Below are 23,038 nucleotides of genomic sequence, written 5' to 3'. Positions count from 1 at the left end.
TGGCTTCTGTAGATTTCTAGAGACTTTTGCATCTCAATTTTCTCTCCTCCTTACATCCCAACTCCAACCCATGATAAAATTTTAATACTTAAATTGTTCCTAATGTCCTGGTTGCTCCATATCTCTTTACTTTTGCTCATATTGCTTTCTTTGCCTGGATGCCCTTCTTCACAAAGCCTTTCTTGTGTTCCCTCTGGCTCTAAGCCCATTAGACTATCCAGCCCAGGCAGAATTGACCACTTCTTCCCCTATACCCAGAGTATATTATTACAGAGATTATACAGAGCTTTAATATAATTCTTATATTCTTTCATGTCATGTGCTTACGGTTACAGGTCAACTGAACTGTACACTCTCTGAAGGCAAGAACAATGTCTTGTTTTTGTCACCTACAGCAAATGACACAGGTGTGTCCTATAAGGCTACTCTATAAATATTAATGACTTTAAAGGGAGATATCAGCTTGTTTATCACCTTCAATCCCCCTTCATATGTTAGAAAGAAAAGATGTGGAAAGAGGAATGAAGAGAGAAAAAGCATCTTAGATATTAGAATGTGAATGGAAAATGCTGCTAGGTAGAAACAGTATCCTATGAATATCAAAACTTCATTGCAAAGGCCAAGAATTCTACAACAATATGAAACAAGGAAGATTATAGAGAAATTTTCAACTTTTGCTGAAGTTAACATAGCTGTCTATTGCCTTCATTCAAATATTGACTTTATTAGATTTATTTCTCATAACCTTCAGTAATATTAAAAGAGATATTAAAAAAGAGATACAGTCCAAGGTCTATAGTAGAAAGTAGAATCAAGACATAGGTGTTTTGAGTTCACCAATCAACTAAGCGAAGTTTAGAGAATAGAAAATAGGACTACAACAAGCAGCTTTTATATTTAAGGTATACAAATAAAACAACCAATTCTGATTCTAGGATTTTGACACACTGCAGGTAAGATTATAACTTTATCAAAATTCCTTTGCATATAAATCTTGAAAAATAATGTGGAGTCCTCAAGAATATATATCATATTACATTTGTGTGTGGTCAAATGTCGAAGGCTGGAAGGGAAATAGAAAGAGATGAAAGAAAATATGCTATATATGTACCTGAGGTGAAGGGGAAGAATTTCTAAAAAATACACCAAGATCCTAAAAAGGAAGTTTCCTACTTGCTTCAGTGAAATAACAATCTAACATAAAGAAGGCATTACCATTGCATCATGCAAATATTGACTGACTTGGCTAATCAGGGCTGTATATCCACAGCCTTTTTTCCCCTGGAGTCTGCAGCGACAGCTTTGTGTACTCTGCAGTCTCTTGTGCCTGAGCCAACAACTGATAGAGTATTAGATCAAAGCCTTGATACACAGATGCCAGGCAATTTGGTATTAAACAAGCGATAAGAGTACAAAAGAAGTCTCAATGTACTTTCACCACAATTTGAACAGCAAATAGTTAATTAGGTTGATAATAGATGTCAACATTTTACCTGATGTCATAGTTCTAGAAGGTATAAACTTCTTCCATCTCAGATGAAAAACTAAATTAATTTTTTAAAAGAAGCAAAGATGAATAATGTTTTATTATTTATGATTTTTTCTCATCTGAAGTATTTAGTTAAACACAGTTTTAATTTTCTTCAAGGTTTTTTTCTGTAAAGGGACAATATAATTTTCACCAGCATAATTTAAGTGAGGTGTTTAAAAGGTGATATGATGAGCCAGTAAAGTTTGCATTCAATGCAAATAATCAAGGCTTGAATTCATTATGAATTATGGAGATGCTGCTATTTCAAGGGGTATTTTTGAGGTTTCTTATGTGTGGGATTTATAAAATATCTTATTCATTCATTCCAAAAAAACAAAAAATGATATAGGAAATAAAAAACATTTCTATCCTCCTGATACTTTTTTCTTAATTAAAATACTCAACAATCTAGTTATTTTAAACTAAATCAAACATCAGAAAATTGAGTATCTTAAAAAATTTTTCTATGTGATCATCAGATAAAGAGGTCAAAAGTATAAAATGCTCTCAAGTATATATTTTTAACTAAAAAATACATGAAGGTTATTAGAAAGACCATCTATCTTCCCAAGTCTCCAATATCAAGCATGAGGTAAATAAATGCCTTTCCAATTTCAAATGAATTACCAAACCCTTGGAGCAAAGTTTACATGTTGTATTAATTAATTGTATGTGTCAAAAAACCCTGAAACACAGAAAGAATCCAAACCCCCATAGCCAGATCATGTTAGGGGAGATGAAAATAAACATCACAGAGATCACAGAGTTGAAAGGACTTTATCAAGTAACTGAAGTGCCACTAACTTTAGTTGGAACAACCACATAGTAAATCTTTGGAATACTACTTCCCTTTTCCAGATTTTATAATAAAATCAGTGTATATTAACAGTGCCATCTACTGCTTATCAGTAACACTACAGTGCCCCAAAGCAGCCCACTGAATCCAAGATGGTTATTTTTATTTTCACCAGGGCATCATCATTGGAACTGGTCCATGGTGCTATTCTGAGGACACTATAAAATATGATAAATGTATATAGTCAGTGACTAATTGCTTTCTTTATTTTTTTAAAGCCAAATTTGCTTCCAAATAGTGATTCATGGGAATGTAGTGAAAAAGTACTGGAGTACAAGTAGAAGAAGCTAGGTTCTTATACTTTTTCTTATTCCACCATTGTTTGACCTCATTTTCTCGTTAGTCTTCACAATACTTTCTAGCATAATGTTAGTAAGTTGATCTTTAGAATTTATTTCTTTCAGGAAAAAAATATATCATGTGGGCTCCAGAATGAAGGCATCTAAATCCTCTTCAAAATCCTTTCCAAATACTTTTCAGACTTAACTGAGACTTCTTTAGTTGAGAATAGGAATAGTTACTTTAAGACTCTCTAAAATGCAAATAAAATTTAGATGAAAACCAAAATATACAGGCAATCAGTTTACTTAATGTAGAAAATCCCAGTATCTGGGTAATTTAGCAAATATCTTCATTTGTTTACAGTCTTGCAGACATAGCCCAAATCCCACGAGAATGGAAAAACTTCCTCCCGTGAAATTCACATCTTAAAAATGTTTTAACTTCATGGTATCCTGTACCTCTTGCTGTGATGCACTAAGAATACAGTATTACTTAACATAATATTCCTGCCAAAATACATAACCTGAATCAAATCATGAGGAAACATCAGACATACCCAATTTAAGAGACTTTCTACAAAAAAAAAATGGCCTATAATTTTTTCAAATGTCAAAGTCACACATGACACAGAAGACTATTCCAGATTCAAGAAGAGTAAAGAGACATGACAACTACATGGAATGTGTGATTCTGGATTGTGTCCTGGAACAGGGGGAAAAAAATCAACATAGAAAATATTATTGGGAAAACTGACAAAATTTAAATATGGGCTATTAGATAATATTATTGAATCAATGGTGATTTTTTGGAATTTGATAAATAAATCATGGTTATGTGAGAAAACATCATTGTACTTAGGAAATACAATCTGAAGTACAGGGAGGTAAAGGGGCACAGAGTCTGCAACCAACTCTCAAATGTTTCAAAACAATTATCATCTATGTACATATCTAATGAGAAAGCAAATGGTAAAGCAATACATACATACATATATATGTATATATATATATACACATACATATATATATATGTATGTGTGTATACATACATATATATATATGTATGTGTGTATATATATATATATATATATATATATATATAGTGGTAAAGCACATGAGGCAAAACATTAGCAATTGGTGAATATGAGTAAAGGGTAATCAGGAGTAGTTTTGTATTGTTCTTGAGAGTTTTCTGTAAGTTTAAAATTATTTCAAAATAAAAAAGTAAAAGAAAATAATGGTAGATACATTGGCTTCTATTTTAAAACATAAATTTTAAAGTGGAAGAGACTGAAGAAAACCATTTAGCTCAAGCATTTTATCTAAGAGGAAATTGTAGCCTACAGTGCTGAAGAAAACTTCGTAAGATTGCAGAAGCAATGAAAAAACTCCTATCTTCTGAGTCCCCACCCAGTATCTTTTTCTAGCAAACCACACGAATTCTATAAAAAGGTGATAGATCACAAATACCAAGGTATCATTTCACTGGCTAAGACACTGCTGCCAAAACCTCCAAAGTTCCCCGTAGTACAAACCATTCATCCTCAAACAGTCTGCGCAGCTGGCAGCTTGCTGGGCATGAGAATATAATAATGGAAGACCTGGCAACTCAGAGACAGTGGTGAAGGAGGGTCCTGGTGCATACATAACCCCAAATTTGGCCTTTGATCTTATTTTAAAGCTGAAATTACATGTAAGGGGGTCAAATCTTTGGTTAACAAAGCACTTATAGGCACTTTCTATAGATAACATTTTGTTGGTTTTTATGTTTTTTGTTACGTATTAAAGATGATAGAGTCAAAAGTGCAAATGCTAGAGTTCTTAGAATCCAACATTAACATGCCTTCCCATACTATGGGTTTTCTTATACCGTACAATCAAAGATCATTAGAAGGAAAGATGAATGAGTCTATTTTCTAGATTAAAATGCCAGCAGTTACAGAGAAAGCAGAGAGGGGAGAAAGAAGGAAAGAGGGGGAAAAAAACACATAAAGAAATAAGGAAGAGGTAAGAATTCCCTTAAGTAATCTACATTATTTGAACTTTTTAAATTTACTGACTAAACACTGAATTGTAAATAAATTAATAAAATGCCTTTTTATGTGCAAATCAGCCATTCTTTTTGTTTGTACCATAATATATGTATTTATGTTACCTATCACAGCCTCTAGTAAGGTATCAATAACTTTTATCATTTTATCCATTTAAAAGGCAATAATTGAGTGTTCAAGGAAAATACCATTTTCAAAATGCTGAAATCTCTAAGTTAGTCAAACATCTGCCAATCAACCAAAGTTCCATCTGTATTTGCTACAGCAGCACTAACATTTGAAACCACCTAATACCAAACAATCTGAAAGATAATCCCCCACCCCCAAGTAATTCTTTTTCCTCCTGAATTGGCTAAAAATTTAACCAATATATAAATCGAAGAATGTGAACTTTTAGACTAGATCAGACCCATGCTTCAGCCTGCCTGCCCTGAGACCACAACTACGAAGCATGTGATGCGTTGTGGACATGCCTGTTGGTGCCTCTCTGGGCCCCCACATCCCAACTTTGTTTCCCATTTATTGAGGACTTTCTGAGATAGTAGTGCTAGACAGAATTCCCAGAAGCATCAAGCTATCACTTCTGGAATATCCACAAAAAGCCAAGTACTTATGGGAGATGCAAGATAACATGTGGTCAAAAGAGTGGACTGTGGGTCAAGTCACCCACTGTTGAGTCCTAGCTGTGCTGTCTACTGCTCTATGTCTGAATTTCCTCCTCTGGAAAATGGAGTATTAAGGTAACCTAGATCATAAGTCTGGGGCACAGAATCCGGTAAATGACGGTTAGCTATTACTATGCAGTTTATTAACAATATAAAATTTTCTTTTGCACATATTTTACAAGAACTTTTCATACACACCAATGCTTTTTTTAAAAAAAAAGATTTTATTTGTAAGTAATCTCTACCTCCAATGTCAGGCTCAAACTCACAACCCCAAGATCAAGAGTTGTGTGCTCCACCACTGGGCCAGGCAGGTGCCTCCCAATGCTTCTTAAAGTAAGATCCATGGGCCTTCTGCATCTAGCACCTGGATTTGTCAAAATGAAGATTCCAGGCCTTTACCCTAGACTGGATGGAATCTTGTGGGACTGGGGAGGAAGGGATACTACATTTAACATTTTACCTAGGAGTTTGAGAACCAGGATATTATTCACTTATAAACATCCATTTACTTTGCTCATTTATAATTTAAATTTTCTATCCCACAAACCACAATGCATAATGATAAGAAGACAAAATGTAAATAAATTATCCTTGTATAACATATGGATAACATACCCAAACCTAAAAATGGTGTCCTGACTGGCAAACAGATGGAGACTGTTTAAAAGAACTTCAGTTAAATCTGTTCCCTAGGTTTCTGAGAAGCTTTGCATTGGGCTATATTTAAAAAAAATTTTTTTTTTACATTTATTTATTTTTGAGAGACAGAGAGTGAGCAGGGGAAGAGCAGAGAGAGAGGGAGACACAGAATCTGAAGCAGGCTCCAGGTTCCGAGTTGTCAGCACAGAGCCCGACACAGGGCTCAAACCCACGAACCGTGAGATCATGACCTGAAAGTCAGACGCTTAACTGACTGAGCCACCCAGGCACCCCTGCATTGGGCTATATTAACAGCTGGTGTTTACTGGCAAATATGGCATCACTCCTCAAATTATGTGTTGCCCATAAAGTAGCAAAGCTAGTCTACAAAATGCAGGGTTGCCAGTCCTCACCAGAAAGTCATAGAGTAACATAGCTACAAAAATCCAGAAGCCTAGTCTCTGGCTCCTCTGGGGCACTTCTCACCTATCTTGCATTTTAGAGTATATTCATTCATTCATGCCTTCATTCATTCAAAAAAGTGTTTCTTGAGCACCTCCTATACGCAAGGCACTAGTCTTACAGATGGTGGATGCCCTAAATTTGTTAATCCAGCTCTTCTGCCACCACATTTATAAATTCACCTTCAGTTCTCTAGGAGAAGGTTGTGGGAGTGGGGGTGGGTAGAATATTTAGAAAGAAAGAATTTGCAGAACTGAAATAGCCTGACATTAAGAACTGTTGGTGGATTTTCATCCTTTTACCCTAACCTAGAAAAAAAGATACCTGGTGTGTACGGAGGGGTACACACTTGTAACTTTAGAGGCCATGATGGAATTTTGCTGACAGCATCCTTGGGCAGGACTGAAGAGAACTCCAATGGAAATATGCCATTATGTCTGCCTCTCCCAAATTTTGACCATATTCTCCTGCTGGATTTCCCTCATTCAGAAAAACAAGAACTCATGAGATCATTCCTATCAGTGAGGTTGGTCTATCCAACCTCAAATTCTGACTCTGGCAGTGGCACCAAGGGATATTTGGAGGGACACCTGATGTTGACCTCAAACATGAGGAATAGATCCCCATCTAAATCTTGTTAAGGGAAATTTAAGTTGTTTTTAAAGGACAGTTTGCTCAGTATACAAGAAATAAACAATATCAAGCTTTTACTGTTTGCCTGGATTTTCCCTAGGTAAATTTGTTTGTCTGAGGTTAGAGCTCACTGTGCTTGTTCCTTGAAAAAAAGTGAAATTGTGCTGGTTTTATTGAAAGGATTATTTAGATCCCATTTACCACAAACTTTTTTCAGCTTTTTAATTTACTTTTTTCAGCTATAATTTTAGCTGTCACTGCAAATCCCCAGTATTGTCAAATACACTGACCATGCCTTGCAATAAAAAAAGAAACCACAGTCTAAATAACTTAAGGTTCCATGAATTTCAGAAAACACTTTGGAGAAGCCCCATTTCCCTTCTATCTCAATTTCTGAAATCTTCTGACAAATTTGTTTTGGAATTCATAGCAAAATTCCAGAAGGTCATGCTGTACTATTGTTGGAAATAAAATTGTGTAAGAAAAGCCAGTGTCAGTATTTAGTTACCAAATAATTCTGCCAGGTGGTATTTGTAATACAGACTACCCTTGTACTCTGAATAGTTTTGTCTTTTTTTTTTTTTTGCCCTTCCAAATTCATAGATCAATCTTAATCTGACAGCAATGTCATGCTTTCTTCTGTAAAACTTGTGAGCCAGTACTTACTCTCAACAGCACATGGTGTATCCAAAAATCATTTCTCGACATACGAAAGCTTCAGCTGTATTTGTTTCCCCTTGTTTCATTATTTTTCTTTAGGGGATATATTTCACCTCCATACCATCTCAGTTTGCTTGTTTGTTTATTAACAACTCTAAGGTATTCAGCAGGATTTTCATTCATACATCGTCAACATACTATCTGATTTCGTGGAAAGAGTACAGGGGGAAAAAAAGGATTTTATTACATAAAGCCAATAAAAATTATAGAATTGCATAGCCACATTTAAAAAGTTTTTCTCTTCGGGGTGGTTGGGTGGCTCAGTCGGTTAAGCAACCGACTCTTGATTTTGGCTCAGGTCATGATCTCACAGTTCGGGAGTTCAAGCCCCACATCGGGCTCTGTGCTACAGTGTGGAGCCTGCTTGGGATTCTCTTTCTTTCTCCCTCTCTTTTTGCCCCTCCCCCACTCACAGAGAGTCTCTGTCTCTCTGAAAATAAATAAACTTAAAAAAAACTTTTTAAGAAACGTTTTTCTTTTCATATTAACATAATGAGATTTTCTAAAAATTATATTTGAAAAATAAAAGAATTTGACAATTCAATTAACTTATTAGAGATGACTAAGATCCATTTCACCAACAAACCTGGTGGGGTCTTCACATACATAACTGAGAAGACATGAAGTAGAGACTGGTTATTAGCTGATCATCGCCAGTGGAGAGGATATAATTCTTCTCCAGTATTCATTCACCAGTCAAATCACACCCACTTGTTTACAGCCCAATTCAAATCCCTCTTTTCCATGAAACCTTCTTTGATTATCCCAAGCAACATACTTTCTCTGTCCTTTGCATTCTATTATACTGGCACTTATTTGAAGACCTAAAGGAGACTAACATCAAAGAATCTGTGAGGAATCATGCCAAAAAGGACACACATAGAGGTCCCCACTGTCAGCAAAACTGTTCAAAATATGCCATCACTTTTAGTCTTAGGAGGTTAAGTCTCCACTATGGAAAAAGGAAAATTTTGGTACTGGATATGTTTACAAGACACAAATTTCTGAACTCAAGATAACCACAGCCTGGCTATGGATCTATATAGCTTACTTGGTGTCTTTTCCTCTCCTCTATCTTGTCAAAGATAGCTCTTTTTCTAATCTATCTGGAAATCTTACTTTTCCCCTTATAATGTCCTTTTCCCAGTTCATCTCCAAGGAAGAAGACAAAGAAAGGGATACTAGTACCTGTCCTTTCTCTCCTGATCCATAGAGAGTTCAGGGTTATGTCATGTCCTCATGGAGCACTACCTGATTGAAGGAACCTGGCCTTTCATAGCTTTATGTATTTCTCTGTTGGGAACCAGACACAACAGAGTGTGCCTCAGGGACTGTGAAAGAAATGGGAGGAAAATGTGAAAAGACATAATAGATACTGAGATTTCTTAATCTGGGAGATGGAATATCAGAGGGTAATTTGATAATAGATTTTAAATATTAAGGTTAGATGCAAAAGAAATAAGCTGAAACACTGGAGTAAGAAATGAAAGTTAGATAAAGAAGTAATTCTCATAGATAAAAGAGTAATAAATTACCCAAGAGGGTAGAATATGCTTCATTGTTGGTGTTCAACAGGGGGGAATTTCATCTGCTAGAAACAGTTTAAAGAGAGCAATGTGCAAGACAAAATTTTAAGATTAAAATCTATGATTCTCTGATGACAGACTAATCAGAACTTTAATATCTAGTTTAACACATCATAATCACAACATGAATTCTAGAGCTAAGATTAGGAATAAAAGCATAATTACTTCCTTCCCAAATGGAGTTAATCTATATACCAAGGCTATGGCTTTGATATAACTGGGAGTGTCAACTGATTCTGTCTTTAAAAAGTTGAATCCTATTACCTTCTATTATCTATTACCTGGTACATCTATTTTTTTATTCTTTATTCAAGACAGCAAAAGAGAATGCTTTTGAATATATTGATGTGAAATTCTTTTGGACATCAACAAAATACTCATTTTCAAGTAACAATGATATGCATGGTAGCATGCACATTTTGCACATTTTGTGAAATGCAAAGAGTAAATCAGTATAGAAAAGAAATGATGTTTGTTATAAAACTAGTGAACAAAAGTTCTAATTAATGGCTTTTGAATAAGACTAGCCAAGAATTTGATTCAACTTTTAAAAAAAATTTACATCATTATGAGTTAGTAAATAGTTTGTCTAAAAAATACCTGGCGTGTATTATTTTTATTTCCTTCTGATCACGTAAGTAATAAGGTTTATTGTTAAACTTGAAGATTAAAATAAAGTTATAACAAATAAAATAAAAATCATTAATATTCCTACTACCCAAAGGTAACTACTGTTAACATTTTGGAGTCAATTTCCTCCCAATCTTTGAGACCATGTTTTATTCTATATCATTATATTTTCCTTCTTCCAAACATTATTTGTAATGTCTGTAAGGCAGCCCATCAGAGGGATACACTACAAGATATTTAACCTTTCATTATTACTGAAGATTTTAGCCAATCCTAATGAAGAGTCAGGAGACAGAAACCTCTCTACCTATGTTAGGCAGAAAGGCATTTAATACAGAAAATTAGAACTCTATACTGTGTCAGGGAACGATTCCTAGAAAACCATGACAGAACTGATGCGTGTGGGAATCAGGAGACCCCGTTGGGATTGCTGACTTCAGGAACACACTGCCATAGCTCTGATATAAGAAGCTATGATCTAAGGATGACTGCCACCACCTGTGCAGCCTATCTTGATATTTCCCAAATGAGTGATGGATACTGGTATGCTTATTCAGGAAAATTCAGCGTCCCTACCATGTTTGCTAACAGAAAAAAAAAAAAAAATAAACGTCTAGATCAATAGGAAGATGTCTGTCATCTGCTTCATTTATACTCTCTGTGTATCACATGGGTACACCTACTTGAGGGAAACCTAATTTGCAAATCCTACAGGTAAGGGATATTGGGCTGTGTAGGTTTTAGCTTTCCAGTCTCTAGAGAGCAGAGGGGCTGACAAGAACAAGGTTGGAAGGATGATGAGCCTTAACCCACTATATCTGCTACAACTCTTGCAATAAGGCTGCAAGGAAAGTACTTGACATTGATCTTTGTTTGTGTTGCTGTTTACTTCCTTCGGGTAGATTCCTGGAAGTGAAGTTACTAAGCCAAAAAAGAGAAACTGTTTAGATTCCTGATATATAAATACTGCCAAACTACTTTCCAGAAAAACTAATCACTATACACATATAAAGCAAGATGTGAAAGTGCTCATCTCACCATATACTTCCCAGTACCAAGTACTGAATCTCTTTTAAAAAATCTTCAAGATCACCATCAATGGTGGAAATCTGATTCTAACAATCTGGTTATCCTTGTATTAGTAAGAGAAACCAAGAATTCCCCTAGGATATCTAAGGGACTTATTAGATTATACATATTCCTAAAGATCCATTACAAATGAATTCCCCAACAACAACACAGCTAATCATATTATTGCCTTCGGAAAAGGCACTTCACAGCCTGTACAGGACTTCTGACATAAAAGAACCGTGGTACAGGATGTAAACAGAGACTGTGCAATAACAGCAATTTCTGAGATAAAAGGCAAAGGACGGGATACAGATGTTTGAAGCTGTTTTTCCTACTAGAAACCAATAGCAGTGTTGAGGTGTCAACTGGGGCTTCTTTCTCCACCCATTGTAATTTCCATCAGCACTTCTAAGTCACACCTATTAGACAAACAATCTAAATAAAAACAGTCCTCTTGCTAGGCAAATTGAACTTCACAGCAAGTCCTTCTGGTTGTTTCAGTTCTATTTAGACTAAAGCCCTTGAGTCTTTCCTGTATACAAATCCTGTAGCTGCACTCTTTGGACCTATATTACCACTTCTACCCCTCTCACAGTAAGAGTAGAATGTAAAAGATTCTTAAACTTTATCTCCACCCCTGTGTAGGTTTCAATAGCTCTAACTATATACAGCACATAGCACTAACACCAGTGTCCTCAAAACTCAAAAATGACCACAATCATCATTTCTCTGTAGAGTGGGATTCATTTCATGAAAGCCCCTCAGAGGAGTTCTCTCTCTCTTTCTCTCTCTCTCTCACTCCCCTTCTCTCTCTCTGTCTCTCTATCTCTCTCTCTCTCTCTCTCACACACACACACACACACACACACACTGTCTTCCTCTTTCTCAACCTTACTCTATGTTTCTAAACACATTCTCCTCTTGCTAATCACTGGCGAATCCCCTGTATCAGATGTCCACCTCTGGACCAATCAATGGCCACTACTTCCCAAAGAAATGTCTATGACTTCTTCTGAGCTGAGGACTTAGAGGGAGGACTTGGAGGAAAGCCCCTCAGAGGAGTTCTCTCTCTCTCTCTCTCACTCCCCTTCTCTCTGTCTCTCTGTCTCTCTCTCTCTCTGTCTCTCTCTGTCTCTCTCTCTCTCTCTCTCTCTCTCTCACACACACACACACACACACACACACACACACACACACACACACTGTCTTCTTCTTTCTCAACCTTACTCTATGTTTCTAAACACATTCTCCTCTTGCTAGTCACTGGCGAATCCCCTGTATCAGATGTCCACCTCTGGACCAATCAATGGCCACTATTTCCCAAAGAAATGTCTATGACTTCTTCTGAGCTGAGGACTTAGAGGGAGGCTGTTTGGTAGAACAGTTCTCAAAGTGTGGCACTGGACAAGCAGCAACACCTGGGAACTTTTTAGAAAAGCAAGGCTTTTCTCAGGCTTCACAACAAATCTACTGGATCGAAACGAGTTGGGGCCCACCTGTTTAATAAGCCATCCAGGTAGTTCTTATGTGCATTAAGTTTGGGAACTACCTGGCTAAAAGATACAGGTGTGGGTAGCACTGTGACAGATGTGCATGGTATGGTATCATAGGGGAAATAATTTGGCTTGGATTATATGATCAGGGGAGTGGACCCAGGCAAAGTCATTTTATAAAAGACAAACAACATGCAGCCAATTATACGACTCCATGTACTTCTACTCAGCACATTCTTCTCACCAAAAGAGAGAAAAAGATTTGAGGACATTATTCAGGAGCCAATGCCTATAGCAGTGCAAAATGGGAATCAAAGTTCAGGATAAAATGTTAATGTGGAGTTCCATTTCTAAAATTTGTAAAAGACGACAGTACTGGGATTTTAGCGGTCTTTAATGCTTTAACTACTATCTGATGTGGTAGACCCCCAGACTGGAAGTCACAGGACCTGGGTTCTAGTCTTACCTCTTTTCTTCAGTTATTTTATCATAAGGATAAATCAGGATCTCAGTTTCTTCATTGTAAAATGAGTGTTAATTAAGGTCGCATTCAATTCTAAAATAACTTTATTATCTTATGAGACTCTTTGAGATGGAGTCTCAAAGTTGTGACTACAGGAAAGGATCCTAAAAGAAAGCAGGGTATGGTGGTATCAGGAAAGGAAAGAGTGGGGGTAATCTGAGTTAGTGGAAAGTATGGGCAGGGCCCAGCATAAAGAGAAAAAAGAAATGGCAGACATAAGGAATTTCAATCTAGGCTTTACAGCTTCTAGAGCTTCAACTCACTAGTAAATAAGCCTGGTTGAAGATTCCCTTGGGCAAAGTCTGGAGGCCCAACAGAAGATGGAGGGAGTAGGAGAGGAGCAACATAATTAAGGGAAAAAACACAGAAAAAGGTCAAGCATTGGCTATTTCACTTCCAGAAAAGAAAATTGCTTTCTGCTGAGGAACTCTGAACAAATCCCAAGTTCTCAGCCAGTATTTCCTCCTCTCAAAACAAAAACAAAAACAAAAACAAACAAACAAACAAAAAACAGAATGTCAAGGTCAAAAGGAGACAACAGAAGTGAAGTTTGTAGCATGTTCTTGGCACAAAGGATCTCCTTTCTCTGCCTCCCATCCAACCCCACAAAAAAGTGACTTGTCCAGGCCACAAGGAAGAACCAGAACCCAATGCCAGCCTCAGGACCCATGAAACTCCTTTCCAACGGTACCAGTGTACTCCCACTTCACATTCCACCCTATTATCCACTTGGCTCAAAACATCAGCTTTGTTTGATCCCTGTTTTGGTTCAGAAACAAAACGCACACACATAAATTCAACCTTATGGGTACCATATAAAGCAGCGCTGGTTTCTACCAACAGCAACCTAAGGGGGAAGAAAGTCATACATCTATCTCATTTTCATCATTGTCCATTGTAGGAAAAAGTAAATTTTATTAGTGTTTATTTATGTCAAGGTTTTAGATGACTTTTTCAAAGACTGTATTTTCTCAGAGAAGTTTGCCTGGATTAGCAATTCTAAAAAGTTGTTATGCACTATTTTAATCTCTTGCCTGACAGAGCAATTTCTGCACAGATAAAAGCACAAGTGAAAAGCAGCTATTGTGTATGCACAGTAGCATATTTTTAAACCCTATCCTATTAAGAAAGAGAGAATAACAACAAAATGTGCCCTAAGAATCAAGGTCCACACTTTACATTACTGGGAGTTATGCCATTAAATCAATGCATGCTGGGTGAAAACTTTTCCCCTAATGTGTGTACAATTTCATAGGTTCTTCAACCTCAGAGCAAAATGCACAGGTACTGTGAGGCTTCTTAAGTCTATAATTCTTTAATAGCTTTTGCTTTTAGTGTTTCCCTCCCCATCTGTTCAGTAAATGGTTCATTTTATATTGAAAGTCAAAGATAATTGAGCACAAAAGTGCTGAGTTGGTATGCTTTCTTAAAGGGTCAATGACCAATAGGTAGCGAGTTAAAATTAAAGTAGGTGAGAGGAGGAAGAGGTGCTGGGCCGTACCCTAAAAACTGTTCCATTTTGAAGGAGTTTAATTGCCTATATCTGGCGATTTCTGAACCAAAATCAATGCTGATATATGATGTCAGAAACCAGACCCTGACAGTTAGTGTAATCTCTTTGGTCTCTCTCTATCTTAAGGGGGTCATAGGGAACTGAGAGAGATTTAATATTGAGCAACAAAGATGATTATAAGATAGAAAAAAAGGAAGGGCCCCAAATGGCTTTAGAATGAAGATGAAGATCCAATGTTCCAATTTCTACTTAAGGAGAGGAAATAGCATGGCTTATAACTAGCATGATAGTTCCTAAACTTGGTTGGAAAAACTGGCTAAATTAAAAGAGTAGGGAGGTGGGGCACCTGGGTGGCTCAGTCAGTTAAGCACCCAACTCTTGATTTGGGCCCAGATCATGATCTCACAGTTCACGAGATCTGACCGCACAGAGCCTGCTTGGGATTCTCTCTTTCCTCTCTCTCTGACCCTCTCCCTGCTTGTGTGCTCATACAGCGCTCTCTCTCTTTCCCTCTCTCTCTCTCTCTCTCAAAATAAATAAAATTTAAAAATTTTTTTTAAAATAAAGAAAAAAAAGACAAGGGAGGTATAAATTTGACACAAGAGTAGTCAAGGTAACAAAAAGAATAGAGGTAAGGTGAGAAAAAAGAGAGCTAGAGTATCCTAGTGGATGAAGAGGAGATATCAAGGTTTCAAATGGGAGAGAACACATTCATCTTTAAACTGCACACACTTCCTCACCTGCCAAATAGAATTTGCAGAATCATGGCAAACGTTTCTATAGGTGCCAGCAAATACAGCAAATCTGGAAAGTGATGTCTTGTCCAAACCAAACACCTAAAGGGGGTTCTCGTCTCAGAGATCTAGAGATAATTCTTCTCTGTGGAATGTCTAGTTATAACCAGTCCAGAGCTGCAGATGTCTGAGAGCTGAAGAGGCTCCAAAGAGCAGGATGAGTGCCTTAGCAAAGACAGCTGCGATGACATTCAGCCTCAGCAGCCAGGTTACCCACCAAGCCAGACAAATCCTTAAAGAGACACACACATGTTCATTGAAAGAGGAAAAGGAAGAAATCACTCAAGGCAGAAATGGGGAGTTCGAGCTTTGTGTTTAATTAAGGTATTTATCTGTAAAGTCCTGAGAACTCAAACGAGAATGCTTTGCTTTACTCTCCTTAAATAGTATTTTTTACTCTTTAGTTAGAGCTTACTTAAAGAAAAAAGATGAATTAGATAATTCAAGAAAGGAATTCTGCCTGTCAACATGCTTCAAATGCAGACCAGTGCTACTGTTCACCTATACCCAGATGAATCTAGGAATCCCATCTATTTGTTCAACATGGTACATATTTTGCAACCCAAAATGTGTTCTGGGAATGAATGAATTTACCAAGAAGAAACTGGGAAATTGAATACACAAAAGGAAGTTACAAATTCTGGGGCCATCTTGTCTTTGGTTCTTTCTTTTATACTTCTCTTTCTATACCTCTCTAGCCCTTAATTTCTTTGCTAGAAAAAAAAATGTTTTAATTCCCTCCTCTGCCTAACTTACAGAGATGTTGTGAAGTTTAATGAACTATCACTCATGAAAGCCTTCTTTGAGCTCACCTCAAAGAGCCTTTGTACTCTCTTTGAGCACACCTTTCCTTTGGCCGAGGCCTATGTATACCATGTTATTATTGTCCCTTTAGATTAATAGCAGCTTTGTCCTTTTCTTCCCTGTTAGCACCCAATACAGTAATAATAAAATTCTTGTGCATTTCCAACATTTTTCCTACCAATTGCTATTAGGTTATTTAAGGCCTATATTTCATTCAATAGATCACATACAACAGTATTAGTATAACAGAACTAGCAAATACATTAATCAACTAACTAAAATAAAACCTTACCACTCATATTCTCCATCTCTGATCCATAAGGTAATTTTTGAGAATAATATGCTGATGACAGATACCTGGAAATATGGATTTATTTTTCTTTTTAAAAAAAGTTTAAATGTTTATTCATTTTTTGAGAGAGAGAGAGACAGAGCACGAGCAGGGGAGGGGTAGAGAGAAAGGGAGACACAGAATCTGAAGCAGGCTTGAAGCTCTGAGCTGTCAGCACAGAGCCCAACGCAGGGCTCGAACCCACAGAGCTATGAAATCATGACCTGAGCCGAAGTTGAATGCCTACCTGACTAAGCCACCCAGGTGCCCCTTGAACAGTTTTTCAAAGCATCTTTGTTTTGAAATTTGGTTCAGATAATCTAGATAATCTCTTATTCTACACAAGACAATGTGTTCATCACTGAGTTCTCAATTCTTTAGATTAAAACTTTAGTAACCAGATCATGTTTTGTTAAACATGAAAAGTACCCAAACACTTTCACTGGAAGAAACTAAACCAATTCTAGTTGTCAGGGAGAAGTGAATACACAATGATACCAGATATCAGATATCAAATATCAGTGTTGCAACTACCAGAGGGCCAGTTTCCCTGAGCTGGTCTATGAATCACACTCACCAGAATCTCCAGAGAATTTGTTAAAAGGCAGATACCTGGGCCCCACACCAGACCTACTAAATTCAAAACTGTGCTGGGGCTTCAGTTGTCACATTTAACAAACAAAAATACAAATACAAAAATATACATAAAGCATGCATCAGTAGGGACCCAGAAGTCTGTAGTTTAATAAGCACTCCAGATATACCTTCAGCACACCTAAGCTTGCAAACCACTGGCCCAGGCAATATGGATTAGAAATAACAATGAAATATTACTACATACCCTCCAGAATGGCTAAAATCAAAAAAGACTCATAGCACTAAATGTTTCTTGAGGATGTAGAGTAACTGGAATCTTCATATGCTGGTTGCGATAGTATAAAATGGTACAAGCTCTTTGTAAAAAGGTCAGACAGTTTCTCGTTAAACTAAATATATTCCTACTTAATAATTTAGCAATTCCACTCCTAAGTATTCACTCAATAGAAATGAAAACATTATGTTTACACAAAGACTTAGGAATGTTTACAGCAACTTTATACATAATAGCCCAAAACTGAAAATAGTCAATAGTAGAATGGACCAACAAACTGTCACATATTTATTCAAAGGCAATATGACTTGGCAATAAAAGTGAATGATGTATCGATATACACAATAATAGAGATGAATCTCAAAAACATGCTAAGAGAAAGAAACTTTATACAATAGTAGATACTGTAAGATTTCATTTATTTGAAGTTCTAGAACAAGGAGACCTGTTCTATGGTGGAAATAAATTTAAAAGGTGGTTTCTTCTGATGGAGAAGAGGTAAGGGTTAACTAGAAAGGGGTACAAGATAACTTTCTGGAGTGATGGTAATGTTCTGTGTCTTGCTAAGCATTCGAGTTAAAATAATGTACACAGTTGTCAAAATTACCTGAATAGCACACCTAAGAATTGTACATTTCATTCTTTGTAAACATTACCTCGAAAGAAAAACTGTAAACCAATATTCAATTCTAGTTCATGAGATATATGCTGAAGTATTTAAAGAGAAGTATACTGATGTCTGCATCTTACTTTGAAATGCATCAAAAAAATTTAATGAATAGAAGGTGGGTACACACACACACACACACACACACAATAAAACAAACATTGTAAAATGTTAATGGTAGGGCCTAGATGATGGAAATATGAGTGTTTACTATAAAATCCTTTTACCTTCTGTTTGAAATTTTTCAAATTAACTACTGGAGAAAAAAATCACTGACCCAGAGGAACCACAGTTTTCTGACTGAGGACACCAATTTTAAAAAGGCTTCTACTTCCATCTTTAGGCACCTCTTCCTTCAGCACCTGGGAAGCACAGACTCACCCTCTGGGAAGAACCTGTCCTTCTTGTCACAGTCCTTCCTTCACTCCCTTCTAAACACTCACTTTGATTCTTTTTTTTCCTTATAAACTCGAATTTTCTGCACTTGCTTTTGTTTTCTGCTGAGGAACTCTTTTTTTTTTTAACTTGTCTAAGTCATGACACAGAAAGTTGTTCTTCAAACACTTGAACCTTCACCTTTAGCATGGTGACCAACTTGCGCTTAACACACATGAATGGTGCTTGCTTCAAGAGAGAGAGCAAATAGCTCACAGTGTAGCTTTTGGCTCCCATGGCTCTTTGCTCTGGGTTCTCAAGTAGCATCAGTCTTGGAGGTAGCTCCATCGCTCTCTCAGATAATCACTCAAGGGATAAATAGCTTCAGTGAATAATCCTTTGTACTGGCCACACTCTGATGAACACAGAAGATGAGAGTTTGCTTTTTAAGTTATATTTGTAATTTGTCTTACCTGGTTTCTCTCTTTCAGATCAGGCCTAATTAGCTCACAATGGCCAGCAAAGTAGTGGCAATTATTAGTCTGCTACCTGCTCACTCTGTAGTAGCCACACTATGGTGATTCATTAAGCAAAGAGGGTTCCTGAATTCAAATGATTTCTTCCTGAATCAAGACCCAGCTAGGTCTTGTTTATTTCAGGTTCTGATCTATCATTGTGGGCTAAAAGATCATTTTAGTGTGTGAGAGCCAGAAAATTATAACTGTACAACAAGAACTGCTGAAGGTCAAGCTAATGCTTTTATATCTTTGGAGGACGCATTCCTGGTTTAAGAGAGATTTGAAGAGAGAAGAGTAGTATTATTTGAAAGCTTTCTCATTTTTTAATTGCATTTGCAACATCTATACTTTAGCTTTCTACTTAATTACAAATTTATTATATTCTCAACACAGAATATTTGGAAAACACAGAAAAGAATAAAGCAAAAATAACAAAATTTATCTATCATTTCACCACTTAAGATTAGTACTACTGTCCTTTTGATATATATCATGTTTTGTTTGTTTTGTGTCAATTGCTGTTCTCCAGTAATTACTGACTTCTACACATAAGAATTATTAACTATTTGCTTTTATTATTTCCTATTCCAGGAAGTATTCAAGACAACCAAAGTCACCAAACTATGTGCATGATTTTTAAATTGAGTATTATTTTTTATTTATTATAAAAATAAGAAATTCTGAAAAACATTGAAATTATTGAAAAATATACTTAGCAAGAAGAGTATATCTCCCACTACCCCATACTCTATAGCGATATCATTAGCAGATTGACAAATCTTTTCAACTATCTCTGCTGGTGAAACTATACATGTATAATTTTTATAAAAAATGACATTATGCTCTATATATCATTCTATAACTTATTAGTGGATATTTAGATTATTTTCAATTCCTGGCTATTACATATAATGCTGCGATGGTGATCTTTCAACAGAATTAAATTGCACATATCAGTCTGAGTAGGGTTTTATGCTGTAATAATCAACTCAACATCTCAGCTTCTTAAGACAAAATAACTTATTGTTTGTGTAAATCACAGCCTAATATAGATTGATGAGCAATAGTGGTGATGGGCTCTGCTCCACATAGTCATTCAAGAACTCAGGCTCCTTCATCTCACAACTCCACTCTTCTTTTGGTCCTTCCCTCCTCTGCATTCTGCCCATGGCTGAGGAAATCAAGCAAGAATAGAGAATGTGCTCCACTCACAATCACCTCAGCCTAAAGGTGACCTACATCAGTTCCATTCATATTCCACTGGAATAGGTAGCCACATGTCTCTATCTTTATGGAAATTCAGATTCATGCTAGAAAGAAAAGAGCTCAGATACTGAACAACACTAACAGTTCTTATGATAGTTTACTAAACTTTCCCCACAGGACACATTCATAAACATGGGATTGCTGAGTCAATTATGAATACTTTAGTTTTGATAATGTCAAACTATGCTCCATGAAAACTGAACCAATTTATATTCTGCCAATAATGTGTTGAATGTCTCTTACCCCATATTTTGTCAACACATTTTTCATTATTTTAAGTATTTCTCAATTTGAAAGATAAAAAGTCCTATCTTGAGAGTTTCATTTTGCACTTATTTATGTATAAGTGAGGGTGCATATCTTTTCATACATTTTAGTCATTTATGTGAGCCTGTTCCTGTCCTTTTGGGGTTGTCCATCTTGTTGATTTATAGTAGATATCCATGAATTGCATTAACTTCTGTCATATATTTTTCAAATATTTCCACAGCAGTTATTATTTTATGTTAACTTTGTAAGATCATCATACTGAATTTTAATAGTGTAGATATTTCTAATATGTTTTTCCATTTATGGTTTCCAACTTTAGCATTATACTTAGAAAGATCCTCCCAGAGGCACCTGGGTGGCTCAGTCGGTTGAGTGTCAGACTTCAACTCAGGTCATGATCTCACAGTTCATGAGTTCAAGCCCCACATCGGCTTGCTGCTGTCAGCCTGTCAGCGCAGAGCCCACTTTGGGTCCTCTGCCTCTCCCCTTACCCGCCCCCACTTGCACTCTCCCAAAAACAAATAAATATTTTAAAAAAGACTTTACCAAACAACAAATTATAAAAATTCTCACTACTGTTTTCTTATAGTGCCATTATGGCTTTATTTTCCATACTTGAACCAATGTAATAAACTTGGAAAACAAGTTAAGGACAATAGAAAAAAGAAAAATCACTGCCAATCCACCACCTAAAGATTACCATTATAAACGTTTGGGGTATTTCTCTTTGCCTGGTTTTACATTGATGTAAGACCACCTAGCTGAAAAGGCAATATCTATATACCATTTTACATTGTGATATGTTCCAGAAAAGTATTAAGGCAACTAGCTACGTGTATGCTATAAATGGACCTTTAAAATATTTTAAGAGTTTTGATTGGCTTTTATAAAACCTAAAAAAATGTTTATTACATTGAAGAAATATACAGAAAAATAATTCAGCTGACAATGTGTATGAAAGTGAAGTGATAAAAAGAAAGGTTTGTTGTCAGTGATGTCAAAAGTGAGAGAAAGTAAATTCAAAACAAGAACCATGCATCTGACTTTACTGTTTTTGAGTAGCTATCCTCACTAGGGAAAAAAATCTTCCTATTCTGATTCCAAAACTCTTTACAAACCTTTTGTTAGGTACCCTTTCATAACTATTTTTAAACAAGGCAATCAATGCAAAATACATAGTTACTAAGACAACATTGGAACGTGTGGGGAGATTACACCTAAAAGTAGTCATATATTCTTCTTTTTTCATTGAAGTATAATTAACATATGACATTATGGTCATACATTCTTTATACATTTGCCTTGTGTAAGCATCCTTGCAAATTTTTATAAATTTCTCAGGCAATTTATTTAATGGAATATTGCCATAGGATAAATTTCCCTTTCCCAATATTCCAAGAAATCCCTTGACAAAGTATTTTAACTGAAGTAATAAAGAAATTTTAGCATCTGATACAATAACAATGAGGATGTAGACAGTATGCAGGCAAATCTCAGTCCACAAAACCCACTCCCCTGTACCTCTAAAACCATCATTGTTCTGAGTGGAGTCCTAAGGTGACACAGGGAGTGAGACCACCTCTGAGAGCAGCCTTTCAGCTCCCTAGGCCTCAACTGCTTTCATGGAATATGAGAAATCACCAGGAATTCTTTCTCACACTCCCTAGCCTCAACTGAACTTTCATCTCTTTGTGGACACTGGTTCCACAGTGACTTAACTTTAGATTGCTTTGTTTTTCAGGCTGTGAGAACCCTCACACAGTTTAGATACCTGTCGCTGCCTAACCTATCCTCTTCCACACATGGCTGAGGTCACTGGGAGGCAGACAGAATAATCACAACTCCTTCCCTTCTTCTGCATATGACTTTTCCTGCTGCAGCCAGAACCACCTTTCTTGACAACTGGGCCCCCTATCTTTATTTATCACTTTATTAATTCTTCTGTCAAATGACTCTATTCAAAATATTATATAAACTTATTTTTAGAGAAATGATGGCTATAACTAAAAAAAAAAAAAAAAAAGGTTGTTTTTGTTTTGTTTTTTAAGCTGACAGCCATTTTTGTTGGTTGCTCTGGCAGAACAGTAGAATTCTTCCTGAAGAGAAAACTGCTATTTTGTTTGGGAGGCATCCAATGGGCTTTTTTAACTGAATGAGGCTAGACCCCAGGAGAGTCTGGATAGGAGAGGGTGAGCCTAAGGGAGAGCCAAATTTCTCTGCATCATAAAGTTACAGGAATTTTGGAGTGGGTTCCTCCCACCATTGCAGGGCTGAGGAGGATCAGACCATGAAAGAGGGATTGGAAACAAAAAGCTTTCTTAGAGTCTAGAGAGCAGAGAGCATGCCCCAGAAATGCATAATGAAAAGGCTGCCAAGAAGGAGTCCTTGAGGTAGAGATGTTAGATAACTTTAGCCTTAGTGCTGCTCCATACTCAGTTTTAAGTCGTTCCCTGCTATATTACATACACAGAGGAATATGCTACAA

General features: G+C 36.5%; 1 long non-coding RNA gene across 1 annotated transcript in view; it reads right to left on the bottom strand.

Moving 5' to 3' along the window:
- Positions 1-18,254: 18,254 nt before the first annotated feature.
- Positions 18,255-23,038, bottom strand: part of LOC113601543 (uncharacterized) — a 49,559-nt gene continuing 44,775 nt past the window's right edge. The window contains exon 5 of the long non-coding RNA XR_003422834.2: positions 18,255-20,188. This is a non-coding gene — a long non-coding RNA (uncharacterized LOC113601543). The remainder of the gene's footprint in view (positions 20,189-23,038) is intronic.

The sequence above is a fragment of the Acinonyx jubatus genome, chromosome B3, assembly GCF_027475565.1.
Source record: "Acinonyx jubatus isolate Ajub_Pintada_27869175 chromosome B3, VMU_Ajub_asm_v1.0, whole genome shotgun sequence".
NCBI lineage: Eukaryota > Metazoa > Chordata > Mammalia > Carnivora > Felidae > Acinonyx > Acinonyx jubatus.
Note: the sequence above shows the minus strand (reverse complement) of the source record. Positions and strands in the feature narration are given on the sequence as shown.